At 41.7% G+C, this 18623-nt stretch overlaps 1 protein-coding gene and 1 non-coding gene across 4 annotated transcripts in view; one reads left to right on the forward strand and one right to left on the reverse strand.

The window, feature by feature from the left end:
• Positions 1-18623, reverse strand: part of PAK5 (p21 (RAC1) activated kinase 5) — a 149782-nt gene that overhangs the window by 54746 nt on the left and 76413 nt on the right. The gene's annotated exons all lie outside the window — the stretch shown is intronic.
• LOC134593869 (U6 spliceosomal RNA) lies at positions 14865-14971 on the forward strand. The gene has a single exon (XR_010090284.1). It is a non-coding gene; the product is annotated as a U6 spliceosomal RNA (small nuclear RNA).

Here is an 18623-nt window from a genome sequence, read left to right on the forward strand (position 1 = left end):
TTTGGGGTGATCGTGGGGGGAGGGGGGAATAGCAAACTTGGAATGATTCGATGCCCAGAAATGAAGATATCTAAAGGGTTGCACAATTGTACGAGTTATCACCATTAATGGAGATTTTCCAGAGAGGGTGTATAGATGAAGATAAATAAAGAATATGTGTTTGTGGTATCGAGTATACAGTGGTTGGAGAATTGATAACATGTACAAAAATGAGATATACGTGTGTACTGCTAAAAGTATGCAGAGAGGAAGGATTCAAAGCAGGTCCTGCAAAAACTGCTTGTCGACGCATTCTAAATAACAAGCCATTACATGCACTATGGGGATACACCTGCATAAAGTGTCACATTTAATCCACATGAAAGCTTTACTGATCTGACAATTTATAAGTAACTCTGTAAAAGTCACCCTGTCCTCTCCACTTCTCATAGGATCCTCCATTTAGGCGCTTCTAGATTAAATGAGTCTACGGCAGGCATTCTAAACTTTAATCATCACGTCAAGAAACACCTTGTATCCAAGAAAAACTCTAATGAAAAAAAAATATATATATTTTATTTTCTAAACAATGTAGTAGATATACCACTAATCAAAATATGCATGTATTTAATTATGCATTTTTTCCATTTGGGGTATATCTAAAAACAGCTTGCAGAAGCTGCAGATCTCTGTCCAATCACAGACTTTGAATTCCCAATGAAGCTCAATGAGAAGTCTTTGCAAGGCAGGTGGCTCTGCGCAATTGCTGCAACCTGAGTTTTTCTGCTCTGAGCGAAAGAACCAGAAAGTAGCAGAACCGGTTGCCTGATTAACAGCCAGGGGGCATTACAAGGTTAGTTTATAAAAGTGACAGTTTCTATTGAAAGCTATCCCCAGTGGCGGAACTACCACGGTCGCAGGGGTCGCAGCTGGGACTGGGACCGTCACTCCAGGGAGCCCGGCCACCCTGCGGAACCCTGCAACCAGGGTGTCAGCCGGCTATGTAATGCGGCCCAGGCCCGCGCGTTCAGGGGCCCATTCTGTTAGGGCCTCCTGATGGCAACGAATATTCAAGAGGCCCGGTCAGCACTGCGGCACTTTTATAGCGCAACCGGGCCCCATGTGATGACATCAGAGCTGGGAGGAATGACTGCCCCGGTCACTTCCTCCCAGCTTACACAGAGTCCGAAAGGGAGGAGGAAGAAGAGGAGGAAGTCAGAGTTCCTACTCTGACTCCCATCAGCTGGAGCCAGCCACTGGACCCCACAGAAAGTCACCGTTCTGCACCAAAAAGGTAGGAAACAAGAGGGTGACTAAAACATTTTGTGGGTCTGTATGTATGTCTGTATGTGTGTGTGTTTGTAAGTGTGTCTGTATGTGTCTATAAGTCTGTGTGTGTTTGTTTGTATGTATGTATTTCTGCATGTGTGTGTGCAAGTGTGTCTGTATGTATGTGTGTCTGCATGTATGTGTCTGCATGTGTATATTTGTCTGCATGTGTGGAGGGAAGGGGGGCAGGGACCTATTCGGGGTAATGGGGGTAGACGTATTGGGGGGGGGGGGCCCAGGGCAATTTTAGGAATGGGACCCCGTGGTTTCTAGTTATGCCTCTGTCTAAAATGATTATTTATTTATTTTAAATAAAAAAAATAGAGGACACACTCTTCACACATAAAATCATTTCAGCAAGCCAAAGTGTTGCTAGGGCTGCATAAACAGAAACAAAAGTGATTTAATTCCTAAATGGCAGAGAATTGACCAGTGATATCATAGGGGCACGGTCTAAACACCATAACTGATTCATTAAGCTAAAGTTGTTTTGATAGCTATGTAGCGGAGTAGAGGTATGATCCAAGGTATCTCCGCTGGTAGACAGGAACAGCAATCCAAGACAGGTACAAGACAGGTAGCGTAGTTACAATCCCTTCCCTCCAAGAACTAGACGACACATAGCTTGGAGGTCAACTCTCAGCTTTATTCACACATTTGCTTTTAGGTCTTTTTCCCATGCAAGGGAGGTAACTTACAGTATCCAATCCTATCGTGGTCACCTCCTCTCCCTCTCCTCCCCTTAGATTAACAGTTAAACTCATTAGTGGGAACAGAGTTTTCTCCATTTTCTGGATGTCCCCTAAATACAGGGGGTACGGAGACAAATAAGGGGTCCTCTGGTAGGTCTGATCTGGGTGAGCAACATACTCAAAATTCACCCAGATTGGACCAGGGTTTCGGGAGTTACAGACAGTTAAAGTTTTGACCGACCGCAGGGATTTGGTAGCCGAAAACAGCTCCATGAATTCTGGCCCTGCGGTCGGTCTATTTCAATGAACAAAAAGTACCGAACAGTTTAGCCATCCGGCTTTAATTCTGCATTCGGATGAATCCCCTAGTCTGGGGGATTCATCCTACCGAACGGCGGGCCGTTCGGCAGTTTGAATCGTATGCTTCCGTTGTTCTGGAGGTCTGAGCGGTGTCTGGGTAGTCGAGCATCCGATTTTAGTTCCAGACGCTCGACGACCAAACACCGCTGTTCGGGAGTTAAGATGGCCGCCGCCACGTGTTCGGTATGCGAACGGCGGCCACACACGAACCCAATTGCTAATACTTGCAACATTGTTGCCTTCCCCTAAGGTGAGGCACACGACCACAGCAGGGTGGTCTTTCTTTCGGTACTTTAATCGGTTCCCGAACCGGCTAAGAGTTTCTGGTTCGGGTACCGATTACATTAGTCATACAGTTCAAATACAATGTAATACTTAGTGCAAAAGTCTCTTGTGGCTGCTTCTGCCACAAGCTATAATATAGATTTAAACTCTGAACTAAGACAGGCAGATAACTGAATTCCTGCAATGAACTTACTCATTGAATCTAGTGCTTGCTAGATGTTCTGAGTTTGGAAGGACACAGTACACATATATAATAATATATTGCCAACCGTCTTATCGTCCTGAACATTGGGATGACAGGTCTCCTTTATAGTCCAAGGCATGCCATCGGACTATAGAAATTGCAACACCTCACACCCATCCATGTCCCTGGGGTCATCTATGCGGTATCGAAAACAGACCTGTAACATTCAGTCCATAATAGTTCATTTTGAAAAAAAATACATTTATTTGAGAGGACTTTTTACATCTTGCTAATGTGGACCCATTCAAAATCACAGAACTTTCAAAGTAAGAAATGTGGTTATTCTGACAAAATATCCAAACATTGTCTGGTTTAAAATAAGTGCTTTTCATATTAGAATCCTATATAAAGTATACAATCCGGACACGTGCAAAGCATCAATTTAAAAAAAAAAAAAAAAAATTGGGACAAAATGCATCTGGTACTCTCATATTTCAGATACATTCACAAATTATTGTTTGCTTGTTTTTATTCCGAGCAAACATCAAAACTTTGTACCAAGTTGTTAAAAAAAAAAAAAGTATGTGCCAAGCAAAAGAAAATTGCAAAATATATACCATATTAAAAAAAACTTTTTAAATTAAAAGTAAAAAAAAAAAAGAACTAATAATAATAATAATAAAAAAAAAAAAAGACATTTTAGGGATATACGAGTATTGAAAAATTCACTCTATATAATTAAATTTCAGTTCACACTACGTATAATTACCGCAAATAACGCTGCATGGGATGTTTTGTTCATGAAACTCAAACACTGGCCAGGTACAATATGCAAGCGCCGTGGACATGTAAATGTGTTTCTAGTGATGTGTATGTTCATTATGAATGCTTTTACAGGGCAGTCCTTTTGTAGTGGGCACTTTGAACCCCAAAAGGATAACCTGATTTTTGGATAGATTATTCAAATTATATTTTTCAAGCTATTAAAATGTTTTTACAAAAAATTATCATATATAAATTCCTTGAAAAATATCAAAATATTAGAATATTTTTCAAGATATGAAATTATTTTTAAAGTTTACCCCAAAATATTAAATCATTTGAAAAGTTTATCCAAAAAAAAATAAAAATAAATACATCTGGGCCAAAGTATCATAAAAATATATCCGGATATTTTATTTGCATAATGAACAATAAGAGAAATTAAAGGGGAAAAAAAGAAATGCCATAGGTCAATCGCCAACAGGAAGTGTACAGCTGTCTCAGCTATCCGTTTTTTAAAAGGATTTGCGGCATTTTGTAATGAACATATCTCTTGCACACTGGCAATACAGGTAAAATAAAGTGGGTCAGATTAATTTATCGGATTTATGCGCGTGTATGATATCATGCATCAGCAATTGGTAATAATGCCATTTGTTTTTGAAGAAAGTCCAGGGATTGGCTAACAGATCACAACGCTATCCCCAAACTAAGTACTTGTTGTACGAAACATGTTAATCATTCTCCTTGTGTCTGTTCAAGATTATAAACTGTCCGTCAATTGTGTGGTTTATTATCAATCTATTCTTTTTTTAAGAAGCAGGTGCACTGGAAGAGAGAAGATTGGTGGGAAGTGTATGTTTAACTTGTTAAGTTTGAGAGCTTCTAATAAGCTCCTTCCATGTGAGTCTTTTTTCTATAACCACACTTAGTACTTGGATACAACACTATAAATTTGTGTTTTTGTTCCTTTTGGAACTTTACCCTCCATTGTACACTGAGGATCGATTTAATTTGAAAGAGTACTGCACCTCTCATTGTGCTGCATAATCTGACCCTGAAGCTTCCCTTCAAGAAAAACAGTACATTAAGATTCAAAATAGGATTTTTAGTCGCTTACTAGATATTGTTCTACCTTTATCTGTTTGCAGGAGACTTATTGTTAATGGTCATAAGAACAGCTTCCTCTTCTATTTTGATATATCACTAGGTGTCTGGCTCAAGGAGACTTACCAGTAAGGTGGTCTTACAGGTATTAGAACCGCAGTTTCCTACTTTTTTTTTTTGTCAATCTTTCTTTATTAAAGGCATATAGGATGGGGTACAGAAGAAAAGCAAGGGAAATGTACGAGTATTTAACAGCATAGGATTGATACATCATGTGGCAAAATTATATAACATTTCCAGGATAGTGATGCCTCATTTTTACATTTTTTTTGCGAGTCTAGATCAAGGGAATAATACAGCAATAGTGTTAAAGCAGTACCTTTCTAGTATAGTGATGTCTCGTGTTAACTTGGGATGCATGTTTAACTATAGTGTGGGTACATCAGGGCTTAGAGTATGCTATTCTCACGACCTCAGCAGTTTCCTACTTTGAAGCCAATGACATTACAACTAGCTTGCCTTGGCTGAGTCCCCATAAATGTCTAAAGCTACTATATTTAAGCCACTATAGAAATAACCTATACTAATTACATATCAGTTTGATCTCATACAAAAGGACAGTTCAGAGCCAAAATGCCAGCAACGAAGCCAAACTTTTAATAAAAGATCTTTAATAAAAGATTCCTATTATCGCCATTTATATAGCGCCAACAGATTCCGTAGCGCTTTACAATATTATGAGAGGGGGGATGTAACTATAAATAGGACAATTTAAAAAAATCTTACAGGAACGATAGGTTGAAGAGGATCCAGCTCAAACAAGCTTACATTGATTGTCTCTCACTAAATTACATCCTGGGGTATCACAGACCCCAGCAAGCATTACTTGATTCGTGTTATTTTCCTTATCATAGTAATTAGGGGAGCAGTGCGTTCCGATGTTTTTTTGCTGCACCACTGAAAGGGTTAATATTACGACAAGTGTGTGATTATACCCTGGGTTATCTTTACGCCGTTTAGTAAATCAATGTCATTTTTTGGACTGAAGAGATCAAGACCTTGATTTTTGTATACGCTTTTCAAACGATTAAATATTCTTAGACAGACTTTTAAAATGATTTTTTTTTTTTAAACATAAAAAAATATCAAAAATATCATAAATAGGGAGGAGGAGCCTAACGCTTGAACTGGACGGACACAAATCTTCCGAGCACCTGCAAAATACAACAAAACTCACGGAATACCGGTGTACCGCTGCAGGCAGACTACTACAAATACACTAGGGTACATACCCCATCACGCCAGTGGCACAGGCAGAGACCAGATGCCCTTTCTATTCCCACAAACGGGCAGGAAAGTACGCCGCAGAGTCGGGGCCTATAGCACGCTATCGGCCTCACAAGCTGCATCAGTCCTGCTCGGCTTCCCAGACGAAGCAGACTTGTACCCACACAAAGCCGGAAAGCATACCCCCAGTGGGGAAACGATGGGCCGAAAATCCCAAAAGGCTCAGGCCAGCGCAACTAAAGACTCCCAAGACATAGGAGCCTTGCTGCAGCGCCCGCCAGCCCTCAAAATGGCGGCCCCGCCAGAACATGAGACTGACTCCAGCAGCTCGGACTCTGCCTACGGAGAACAGGGGGAACCTGCAAACCCCAAAACAGCCACCACAAGGACTACAGACCCGGATGATCTGACCCCAGCCACTAAGCTGGACATAAAAAACCTACTGTTGGAGTTAAAGCAAATGTCATCAGCAGAGATGGACTTAATGAAAACGGAAGTCCAAGCTGTGACTGCCCGAGTCCAGGCCTCAGAGGAGGACATCATGGATGTACAGCAAGAGGTAAAGGGGCTAAGAGATACAGTAATGCAACTACAGGCTGTCCACAACGAGATGGCAACACGGCTCGACTTAGCTGACGACCGAAACCGCCGTGCAAATATAAAGATCAGGGGCATCCCAGAAGCGATTGACCCTACTGAATTACCACACTACCTCCGATGCCTTCTCACCACCCTACTACCCCACACGCTAACCAAAAAACTCACACCAGGAGGCTGCTTCCGTATTAGCAAGCCCAGGCAAGCACCAACAGCTGCACCCGGGGACGTGATAGTCCGATGCCAATCCATTGCTGACAAAAGCCGCATCATGGCCGCGGCCAGAGGAAAAACCCCGTTGGAATTTGAATCGGCACAATTAAGCTTTTACCAGGACCTAACTAAGAACACTTTAATATGGAGGAAATCCCTTGGCCCGGTCACCCAGAGACTTCAGGAGGCAGGATTGGAGTACAGATGGTCACAACCAAGAGCACTCATAGTAGAGAAAAATGGCATTACCACCCGCTGCCAGTCACTGACCGATGCTGATGCCTTTCTCCAAGCCCTAGGACTCTCAATGGGACCCGCAACCCCTGAGACGCAGACCACGTCGCCCAACTGGGACCCAGCACAAATTGCTCCCTTTGTCCCCAGTACGAGAGGGAAACCAGGAGCCAACATTTGAACGATCGTCACCAAAAGAGACTCACATGTCCGAGTACCTCTGATTAGCAATAACCTCACAGTTCTGATTTAGGTTTTGTTAAGTTTTTGTTATAACCACCAGCCGTTACTTTCTCGCAGTGTTTGCACACACCACCCAACTGAACACATGTACACCTGCCCATCAACGGGAGCTCCACTAAGTCTTGGGTGAGTGAAGCACTCCTCACGAACAGACTCACCATCAACTGAAAATCCCCTGGCCCCCTTTGATTAGGGGTCATACACACATCACTCCGACATGCACTTGTCCCCCCCTATATGTTCAAGCATGCCCCACTTAAAGATCCGTAGCCATCACATACCCGGAGAAGCATATATAGCACACACGGCAACACTTCATGGAGAAAACAACACCATCACTAAAAGGCACAGCGGGGACCCATTTACCAATAGTCTCCTGCCCCCACCCCATTCTCGTATACGCAGAACCGAAGAGACCCTCACACACACGTTGCCCAACCAACACTACCACCTATATAATGTCATAGCAACCTACATGCTTGAAAGGGAGTACAGTAACTAGTGTTATTTTTCTATTCTTGTAATCTCTGTTCTCCCCTGTACCTAGGCAGACGTATTGTTACCACCACTGATAGTCCAACCAGCATTGGTATCTCATGTAAAAAAAAAAAAAAAGAGGCTGATATACGTTAGAGTGCACATACCTTGCATACCTTGTCTAATATCTGTGTAATTGCTCTCACTTGTTTAACAACCTGTATTGTTTTATCACATGCCTCAATAACACAAAGGTAGGATTGTTTAAGTATCAAAAACAAAAAAATGTGCATATACTCCTGCCACTGTTTACCATGTATACAATGTGTGCGCTGTTGTGGCGCTTGACCTAGCAATGTACCTACCTGCACAACAAAAACAAAGAATTAAAAAAAAATATATATATATATATATCATAAATAGAAAAAAAAATACATCAATACATAAAAATGTTTTTCAAAATACTAAAACATTTTACAAATGTTATTAAAATTATTAAATATTTTGAAAAGTTTACCCAAACATATTAAATCGGGAATAAATCAGGAAATCTATATTTGTACTATACTTTTCTGCGGTGTATCCAAAGTTTGAAAAGTCTAAACTTTCCTTTTATTTTCGTTCTTAGTCATAAAAAGATAAATTTTAATGCATAAAATGATTTATACAGACCCACACGCTGGGTTCTTAGTTAGCGGTATGTTTTGCAGCTCACATATCTCCATTCATAATGTATTTTATCTGTGCAGAGCACACACATTTTGGCTCTCACCCAGGAACAGATGAAATCTCAACAGGCAGTAGCTGTTCATTTTCTGTAATACCTCACTAATCCAGTATTTTAATGCTCTGATTTGTGTTAGTGGGAGGATACTGATAAAAGCCGAAGTGAGTCATTCCCTCTAATTTTCAGATCAAAAATCCTTCATTTACTATGATATGCTAGCTGCCTATTTGTCTATTTTAATAGATAACAATTATCATAGTATGTGAATTCATTTTGCATATAATTATAACCACGCTAATAAATAAAAATAAAAAAACACTATATCCCAACTTTGGAAGTTCTGAAAAGAATCTTGCAATATCACTAGTATGATCCAAATTTTCCATATACCCTCTTAAATCGCATAAAGTAAACGTTAGTCAGCCTGGCACGAAATCACATTAATCACATCAACCTGGCGCGTTCCTTAAAAGACCACTATAGTGCCAGGAAAACATGCTCGGTTTCCTGGCACTAAAGTGCCCTGAGGGTGCCCCACACTGCTCTAGGGGGAGGAAGGGGTTAAACTTGCCTCTTTTTTCAGCGCCCGGCGGGGAGCTCTCCTCCTCCTCCTCCTCAGCTGAATGCGCATGCGCGGCAAGAGCCGCGCTCGCATTCAGCCAGTCTCATAGGAAAGCATTTATAATGCTTTCCTATGGACGCTGGCGTCTTCTCACTGTAATTTTCACAGTGAGAAGCGCGAAAGCACCTCTAGCGGCTGTCAATGAAACAGCCACTAGTTTCTCTGAAACTGCTATGTTTATAGAAAAAAAGGGTTAATCCTAGCTGGACCTGGCACCCAGACCACTTCAATAAGCTGAAGTGGTCTGGGTGCCTATAGTTGTCCTTTAAGAACAAGTTTACCCCAAATAGTAGATCTCCAGGTGGTTTAAAACTACAGCATCCATGGTGCTTTGCCATTTTAAAGGCATTCCAAAGGCATGCAAAGCATTATGGGAGTTGTAGTTTTACAACACCTGGGAATCTACCTTTTGGGTACTGCTGATTTAGAAAAATGACCAGAAAGTTGTTTCATTTAATGCATACTTTGTAAGCTATGGCATTTTCAGGGAACCATGATAATGGGGATACAGTTGTGCTAAAAAGTTTGCATTCCCTTGGAGAATTGGTAATATATTTACCATTTTTAAAGAAAACATGACTGAGCAGGCAAAACACATTTATTTTAGTTCTTATGGGATTCATATTCAATTGAAGGTTATAAGGTTATAGTAGAATGGCACAATTATAAAACAAAACATGGCAACAAAGAAAAGAAAAATGAAGTGACCCTTGTTCAAAAGTCTGCATACCCTTAGCTTTTAGTACTGTGCCTAACCCCCTTTAGCATCAATGACAGCATGCTGTCTTTTGCAATAGTTGTCTAGGAGGACCCTAATTCTTGCAGGTGGTATAGCTGCCCATTCGTCTTGGCAAAATGCCTTTTTTGTGGCATTGGTGTATCCTGAATAATTCTTCTGGCATTAGTGGCTGAAATCTTTCTTGGTCTACCTGACCGTGGCTTGGTATCAAGAGATCCCCAAATTCTCCACATCTTAATAAGTGATTGAACAGTACAGACTGGCATTTTCAAGGCTTTGGATGTCTTTTTATATCCTTTTCCATCTTTAGAAAGTCCCATTACCTTGTTACGCAGGTCTTTTGACAGTTCTTTTCTGCTCCCCATGGCTCAGTATCTAGCCTGCTCACTGCATCCACAGGAGAGCTAACAAACTCATTGACTATTTATACACAGACACTAATTCCAATTAAAAAATTCACAGGTGTAACCGCGACACAAATAGGGAACCACATCCAGAGGTACGACAGTAATTTCACAACTCCTGAATAAAACCATGTCTAAGCAAACTCCGTTACTGGTAGCGGGTGCAGTTCACTCAATGATCACGGTGTGCTTACTCCCAGTAACAAAGCAAACACAGATAAACACTCCATATGGCCTACATATAGAACAGACAGACGTGACCTTAAAAAATAAAAATGGTGCAGGGTGTTATTGTTTTCCTACATGTGAATGGATGTATAATCTGGTTATGTTATAATTTACACGGTATGACATGCATAACCTGTAACCTATCACCTGCACTACCAAAATAACGAATTACATTTATTTTATTTATTATTTTAAATACACAGGTGTGGGAAATTAACTTTTAATTGCCATTTTAACCCGTATGTCACCTTGTGCGTCTGTAACAAGGCCAAAAAATCAAGGGTATGTACATTTTTGATCAGGGCCATTTGGGTGATTTCTGTTATCATTATGATTTAAAAAGGAGCCAAACAACTATATGATAATAAATGGCTTCATATGATCACTATCCTTCAATAAAATATATTTTTTAACATGATCAGTCATATATTCCCAAAATCAATGCCAAAATTTCACAAATTCTGCCAGGCTGTGCAAACTTTTGAACACAACTGTACCTGTAAAATAAAACAATACGGGTCCTCATACATCCCGACATTTCAAATGGACAAGGAGGGATACTTTTATTTTAGGGGTGTGAGTGGGGGTGTGGACAGAGATGAGAAATTATAGGACTTACTAATAATTTTTTAAACTAAAATGATTTGCTGAGGAGCTCTGTTATACACTCACACACACAAACAATATATGGGTCCTAGAAAAAGGGGACAGATGGATTTGTGTCCAAAATAGGGACTATCCCTCCTACATAAGGCCACTTGGGAAGGATGGGTTCTTAATATCTGTGGCCGTTCGTTCTCATTTTGAGCAATGCTGATATATTGGTTCATGAAAAAAGGTTGACGAGAAAACACTTTCTCCCCACCCCCCTCTTTTCAGTTGGTGCAGAAAAATATGCAAGATTAAACATTTTGATATTTCCAATATTCTCTTGAAGGCTAGCATCAGGAATCAGGGTTTTCAATTTAGTTTTAGTCAGTCTTTCGACTAAAAAGACATTTTAATTTTAGTCATCTGAACTGCTTTAGTTCAGTTTTAGTCGACTAAATCTCAAATCTAAAATACATACAAGGTAGTAGGTGGATCACACTTCTGAATGTCTGTAAAATATATAAAACATTATAGTGTAATATATTCTGTACAATTGTATCATTTGAAATGGAGATCAGGTACTCACAAGCCTAGAGCCAAATCGCAACATATGGCTCTCATGGATGGTGCTGTGGGACTTTTACTCAGGATGTCCCTTTCCTGTTTCCAGGTGACCTTGTGGTTGCCCCGGCTGAATATGAATATAAATTCCACAGATAGGGTGGTATCTTCCAAGGGTAAAACTTTATTGCTCCACAATATGGAGTGAAAAGTAAAAAAACAACAACTTTTTTTTAAAAGAATTCAAATGAACACAAATAAATAATAAGAAAGAAATTAAAACCGCAATCTAAGACTTTCAAATAAGTCCTGCCAATTGGCAATAAAAGTCCAGGATAAATCCAAATAGAGTCGGTCTATTTCATTTGAGCTGAAGTGGTCTGGGTGCCTATAGTGGTCCTTTAACCCCTTAAGGACACATGACATGTGTGACATGTCATGATTCCCTTTTATTCCAGAAGTTTGGTCCTTAAGGGGTTAAGGTTCTTTATCATTATTATTATTAAACAAAGCATCAACAATTTCTACAGAGCTGTACAACTGTATCATCAGACATTAACCCCTAAAGGACACATGACATGTGTGACATGTCATGATTCCCTTTTATTCCAGAAGTTTGGTCCTTAAGGGGTTAAAGGACCACTCTAGGCACCCAGATCACTTCAGCTTAATGAAGTGGTCTGGGTGCCAGGTCCAGCAAGGTTTAACCCTTTTTTATATAAACATAGCAGTTTCAGAGAAACTGCTATGTTTATATAAGGGTTAAGCCAGCCTCTAAATCCTCTAGTGGCTGTCTCATTGACAGCCGCTAGAGGCGCTTGCGTGATTCTCACTGTGAAAATCACAGTGAGAGCACGCAAGCGTCCATAGGAAAGCATTATGAATGCTTTCCTATGTGACCGGCTGAATGCGCGCGCAGCTCTTGCCGTGCATGCGCATTCAGCCGAAAGGGAGGATCGGAGGCGGAGAGGAGGAGGAGAGCTCCCCGCCCAGCACTGGAATAAAGGTAAGTTTTAACCCTTTCCTCTCCCCAGAGCCGGGCGGGAGGGGGACCCTGAGGGTGGAGGCACCCTCAGGGCACTATAGTGCCAGGAAAACAAGTATGTTTTCCTGGCACTATAGTGGTCCTTTAAAGTAAACTCAACAACATAAGTTTGACAGCACAAAAAGTAATGGGAGAAAACACTATGTATTGACAGAATGTCTGTAAACAGTGACTAGCGGAGAGGTGAATGAAGACACGGGGTCAGGGGACGTGGCAGGTGAAAGAGACGACTGATGGTCCTTTTTACATAACTGAGGAATTGGAGAAAGCTTAACCCCTTAAGGACCAAACTTCTGGAATAAAAGGGAATCATGGCATGTCACACATGCTGTGTCCTTAAGGAGTTAAATGACAAGAAAAGGAATTCAAAAAGAAATATGCACATAATCATGATGAAGTATTTTATTTTATCATTTATGATTAAAGGACCACTATAGGCACCCAGACCACGTCAGCTCAATAAAGTGGTTTGGGTGCCAGGTTCCCCAGGTTCTAACCCTTCAGATGTAAACATAGTACTTTCAGAGAAGGTCAATGAGACAGCCACTAAACAGCTATGTTTACATAGCAGGGTTAATCCAGCCTCGGGTGGCTGTCTTCCTGACAGCTGCTAGAGGCGCTTCTGCGACGCTCATTGCGAAAATCGCATTCAGCGTGCAGAACGTCCTTAGGAAAGCATTGAGAAATTGATGTTTTTAATGAGCGCGCGGCTCTGGCCGCCCATGCGCATTCAGCTCCACTTGGGAGCTGACGTCGGCGGGGGAGGAGAGGTCACCAGCGCCGAGGGAGCCCGGCGCTGGATAAAGGTAAGTGGCTGAAGGGGTTTGAACCCCTTCAGCCCAGTGGGAGGGGGACCCTGAGGGAGGGTTGGACCCAAGGGTTACATAGTGTCAGGGAAACGAGTTTGTTTTCCTGACACTATAGTGATCCTTTAAGGACTGAAAAGCCCGAAATGTTTTAAGAAGTGTGTTTATCTCCTTTTGTGTGGCTCCTCTAGTGATTTTTTTTCCTACTTTTGAAATCCTGCTGTAAAGTGCCGATTTAAGTTTTCTTACTGTCTGAAGATCACCTTCACTGCGTGCTTAGAGCATTGCCTATTTATTTTGTACGCATTAACACGTTTTATTGTTGTAGTGCTTTGTTATCTTCTAATGCCTAGAGACAGAGAGAAACTAGGAGACTAGTGATAGAGAAATATGGGAAACTTGAGAGCTGCGATTCTATAACTTCTCTTTAGGGTTGTTTGCTGCCACCTAGTGGCACAACTGAAATCTGCAGTTAGAGGAAATACCTTTCCAAGGAAAGAAAAAAAAAAATGCTGGACAATTCTGACCCACAAACAGGGTTAGTTACAATCTGCCATAAGGAACAGTCACAACCAGAGGGTACAAAGCATTGAAATGGGAAAACGTTGAGTTTGAGCATGTGATAGAACTTACTTTGATTCCAAGGTTCAAGCTTATAGGTGTCATATTAGATATCCTATATTAAAATTGGCTAACTTGGACTCGGGATATGCTTAAAATGACACTTAAGACCATATCTGTCTAGTTCTGGGAGCAGATAGCCCGACCTGAGCTGTCTCTCCTAAATCAGTCTGTTCCTTCTCTTTCCCGGAACTTATCTGTTATACAGTTGCAAGAAAAAGTATGTGAACCCTTTGGAATGATATGGATTTCTGCACAAATTGGTCATAAAATGTGATCTGATGATCATCTAAGTCACAACAATAGACAATCACAGTCTGCTTAAACTAATAATACACAAAGAATGAAATGTTGCCATGTTTTTATTGAACACACCATGTAAACATTCACAGTGCAGGTGGAAAAAGTATATGAACCCCTAGGCTAATGACATCACCAAAGGGTTCACATACTTTTTCTTGCAACTGTATGTACATGACGTTAATCCCCATGTCTTATCTGTACTCCCTTTACCCTTTCACTCCCTCCCTACTACTGTTCTACAAGTATTTGCACATAATCACTTACTTTTTAATGTATAAAAACACAACTGACAAAATAAAGGTCAGAGGCTTATTTTGATAACTGCCTGAACAAAAATATGAAATACAAATTCATTTCACACATATGATCTTAGTGCATCTAGATATATATATATACCAAGACATAGAGAGATAATGTGCAAAAGATAAAAAAAATATGGAACGCTTCACGAATTTGCGTGGCATCCTTGCGCTAGCTTCGGCAGCACATATACTAAAATTGGAATGATACAGAGAAGATTAGCATGGCCCCTGCGCAAGGATGACATGCAAATTCGTGAAGCGTTCCATATTTTTTTTTATCTTTTGCACATTATCTCTCTATGTCTTGGTATATAGATATCTAGACGCACTAAGATCATATGTGTGAAATGATCACTTTGTATTTCATTCACTATTTAAAGTTATATTTTAGAGTATATTTGTTCAGGCAGTGTTCTTTCTCCTTTCTCTTCAACCATACGTGTATTTAGGGTCAACCCCTTCACTGCCTTGATACTTTACCTTTATACCAGGCTTTCACCTCATTAAACTTATTTTGATAACTAACACGCGTCTGGTGTCTAATTCACGCTTCTCCAAGTGCACTTGAAATAATAACTTGGGCTTCCTCTGAAAATAACAAAGATCAATATTTGGATCTATATCAAGCATCAACCCAAACTTACTTGGAGGTCACCTGTCAGAATTTTGCCAAAAAAGTTATTTATGTTTTGTTATTATCAAACACAAAATCTGAACATACATTAACACACTTTCTCTCTAAAAGAATTAGGGATGCAGCGAAATGAAAATTTTGGTCCGAAACCGAAAATTCTGGATGCCCTTGGCTGAAAACCGGGGGAAAGAACACTATGGGACATGGGATGGTGGGAAAGAACACTATGGGACATGGGATGGTGGGAAAGAACACTATGGGACAGGGGATGGGGGAAATAACACTATGGGACGGGGGGGGGGGACACTATGAGACAGAGGAGGGGGGAAAAGAACATTATGGGACAGAGGAGGGGGGAAAAGAACATTATGGGACAGAGGAGGGGGGGGAATAACATTATGGGACAGAGGAGGGGGGGGAATAACATTATGGGACAGAGGAGGGGGGGGGCAATAACATTATGGGACAGAGGAGGGGGGAGAACCGTATGGGACAGGGGTGGGGGGAGGGAACCGTATGTGACAGGGGAGGGGGGGGGAGAACATTATGGGACAGAGGAGGGGGGAGGAAAGAACACTATGGGACGGGGGGAAATACTTTGGGACATGGGATAGGGGAAAGAACACTATGGGACAGGGGAGGGGGGGAAAGAACACTATGGGACAGGGGAGGGGGGGAGAGAACACTATGGGACAGGGGAGGGGGGGAAAGAACACTATGGGACAGGGGAGGGGGGGAAAGAACACTATGGGACAGGGGAGGGGGAAGGAAAGAACACTATGGGACAGGGGAGGGGGAAGGAAAGAACACTATGGGACAGGGGAGGGGGAAGGAAAGAACACTATGGGATAGGGGAGGGGGGAAAACACTATGGGACAGGGGAGGGGAGAAAAGAACACTATGGGACAGGGGATGGGGGGAAAGAACACGATGGGACAGGGGGGAAGAACACTATTGGATAGGGGAGGGAGGGGGAGAACACTATGGGACAGGGGAGGGGGGAGGAAAGAACACTATGGGACAGGGGAGGAAAGAACACTATGGGATAGGGGAGGGGGAAAAACACTATGGGACAGGGGAGTGGGAAAAACACTATGGGACAGGGGAGGGGGAAAAACACTATGGGACGGGGAGGGGGAAAAACACTATGGGACGGGGAGGGGGAAAAACACTATGGGACGGGGAGGGGGAAAAACACTATGGGACAGGGGAGGGGGAAAAACACTATGGGACAGGGGGGGAGAAAAGAACACTATGGGACAGGGGAGGGGGAGAAAAGAACACTATGGGACAGAGGATGGTGGAAAAACACTATGGGACAGAGGATGGTGGAAAAACACTATGGGACAGAGGATGGTGGAAAAACACTATGGGACAGAGGATGGTGGAAAAACACTATGGGACAGAGGATGGTGGAAAAACACTATGGGACAGAGGATGGTGGAAAAACACTATGGGACAGAGGATGGTGGAAAAACACTATGGGACAGAGGATGGTGGAAAAACACTATGGGACAGAGGATGGTGGAAAAACACTATGGGACAGGGGATGGGGAGAAAAACACTATGGGACAGAGGATGGTGGAAAAACACTATGTGACAGAGGATGGTGGAAAAACACTATGGGACAGAGGATGGTGGAAAAACACTATGGGACAGAGGATGGTGGAAAAACACTATGGGACAGAGGATGGTGGAAAAACACTATGGGACAGAGGATGGTGGAAAAACACTATGGGACAGAGGATGGTGGAAAAACACTATGGGACAGAGGATGGTGGAAAAACACTATGGGACAGAGGATGGTGGAAAAACACTATGGGACAGAGGATGGTGGAAAAACACTATGGGACAGAGGATGGTGGAAAAACACTATGGGACAGGGGAGGCGAAAAAAACACTATGGGACAGGGGATGGGGGGGAAGAACACTATGGGACTGGGGAGGAGGGAGGAAAGAACACTAAAAAAGAGGGAGGGGGAAGGAACATTAGGGGGAGTGAGTAAGGTATAGGGAAGGGAAAAGGAACACAGTAGTCGCTACTTTGTCTTATGTTTTAAAGAAAATTAGAGCAGACGGGAAGAAATGAATAACAGATCCTGACAGAGGAAGAGATTGGGGAATGGTAGGTTTGGCATGACAGTGCCACTTTAAAGTGATGCTGTTCTCCAAATGTGCCTATCGCATACCATGGATACATGGTACGGTTGGTGGGAACATGGGGTTATAAAAGTCTACTCAATAAAGAGAGAATTGCAGGAAATTGTGATGAGAATTTCAAACTTTAGGTCGAAATAGTGCAGCTGAATGGGAGAATTTTTCCAACTCGGCTACTTTGCGGCAGTGTGTGGGGTACATTTTCAAGGTAGTAATTGATAGCTGTGCTGCAAAGTGTTCCTGTAAAGTTGTTTCAAATGTTGGCAACTATGTAAGGGTTTCAAACAAACACTGCACAAACAAACTCCTACCACCATGACCACTTCAAATCAATTAAGTAGCCATGGAGGTTGGAGTAACCCTTTAAAATATTTCAGACACCATCAAGGTTTTTCACTAATATGTGAACTGCCGGGAATTCAACATGAATTAAAAATTAATTGTTATGCCCAGGGGCGTACATGGAGCATTTGGCACCCTTTTTACAAAACCCTGCCTGGTCCCCCTTCTACAAAACACCTGCCCCCTCTGCAAAAACCCTGCACCCCGTCCTCTACAAAAACCCTGCCCTGTCCCCCTTCAACAAATCCCCTGCCCAGCCTCCCTTTTACAAATCCCATGCTCCTCTCTACAAAAACCCTGCATCCCCCTCTACAAAACCTACTGCCCAGTCCCCTTTCAACAAAACCCCTCCTTCTAAAAAAGCCCCTGCACAGTCTCCCTTTTACAAAAACCCTGCACCTCCCATATACAAAAAACCCTGCCCAGTCAATTTGAATTCCTGCCATTTCACACATCACAGTATAAGCCTGTAAATATTACCCCATATCTTGTAATATTTCACACGAGGTCTAAAATGTTAGCAAAGAAGCAAAAATGCAATTTTTATCACATACAATACAAGTAGAATTTTTTTTTTTTTTAGATATAATATTTTTATATATGCGTGTACATGTACATAGTCAATAATCCTACAACAGTTACACATTAAAATTTAATTACAGTTGGTGTTGGTGATACAATAGTGATTGAGAAATACAGACTACTCTAAATACTACCTGGAAAGACCATTAGATGGCACCTCTGCTTCATCTTTGGTGTTTCATAGCAGGAAGATTGAAAACTGTATAGAAA

Source organism: Pelobates fuscus, chromosome 2 (genome assembly GCF_036172605.1).
Source record: "Pelobates fuscus isolate aPelFus1 chromosome 2, aPelFus1.pri, whole genome shotgun sequence".
Classification (NCBI taxonomy): Eukaryota; Metazoa; Chordata; class Amphibia; order Anura; family Pelobatidae; genus Pelobates; species Pelobates fuscus.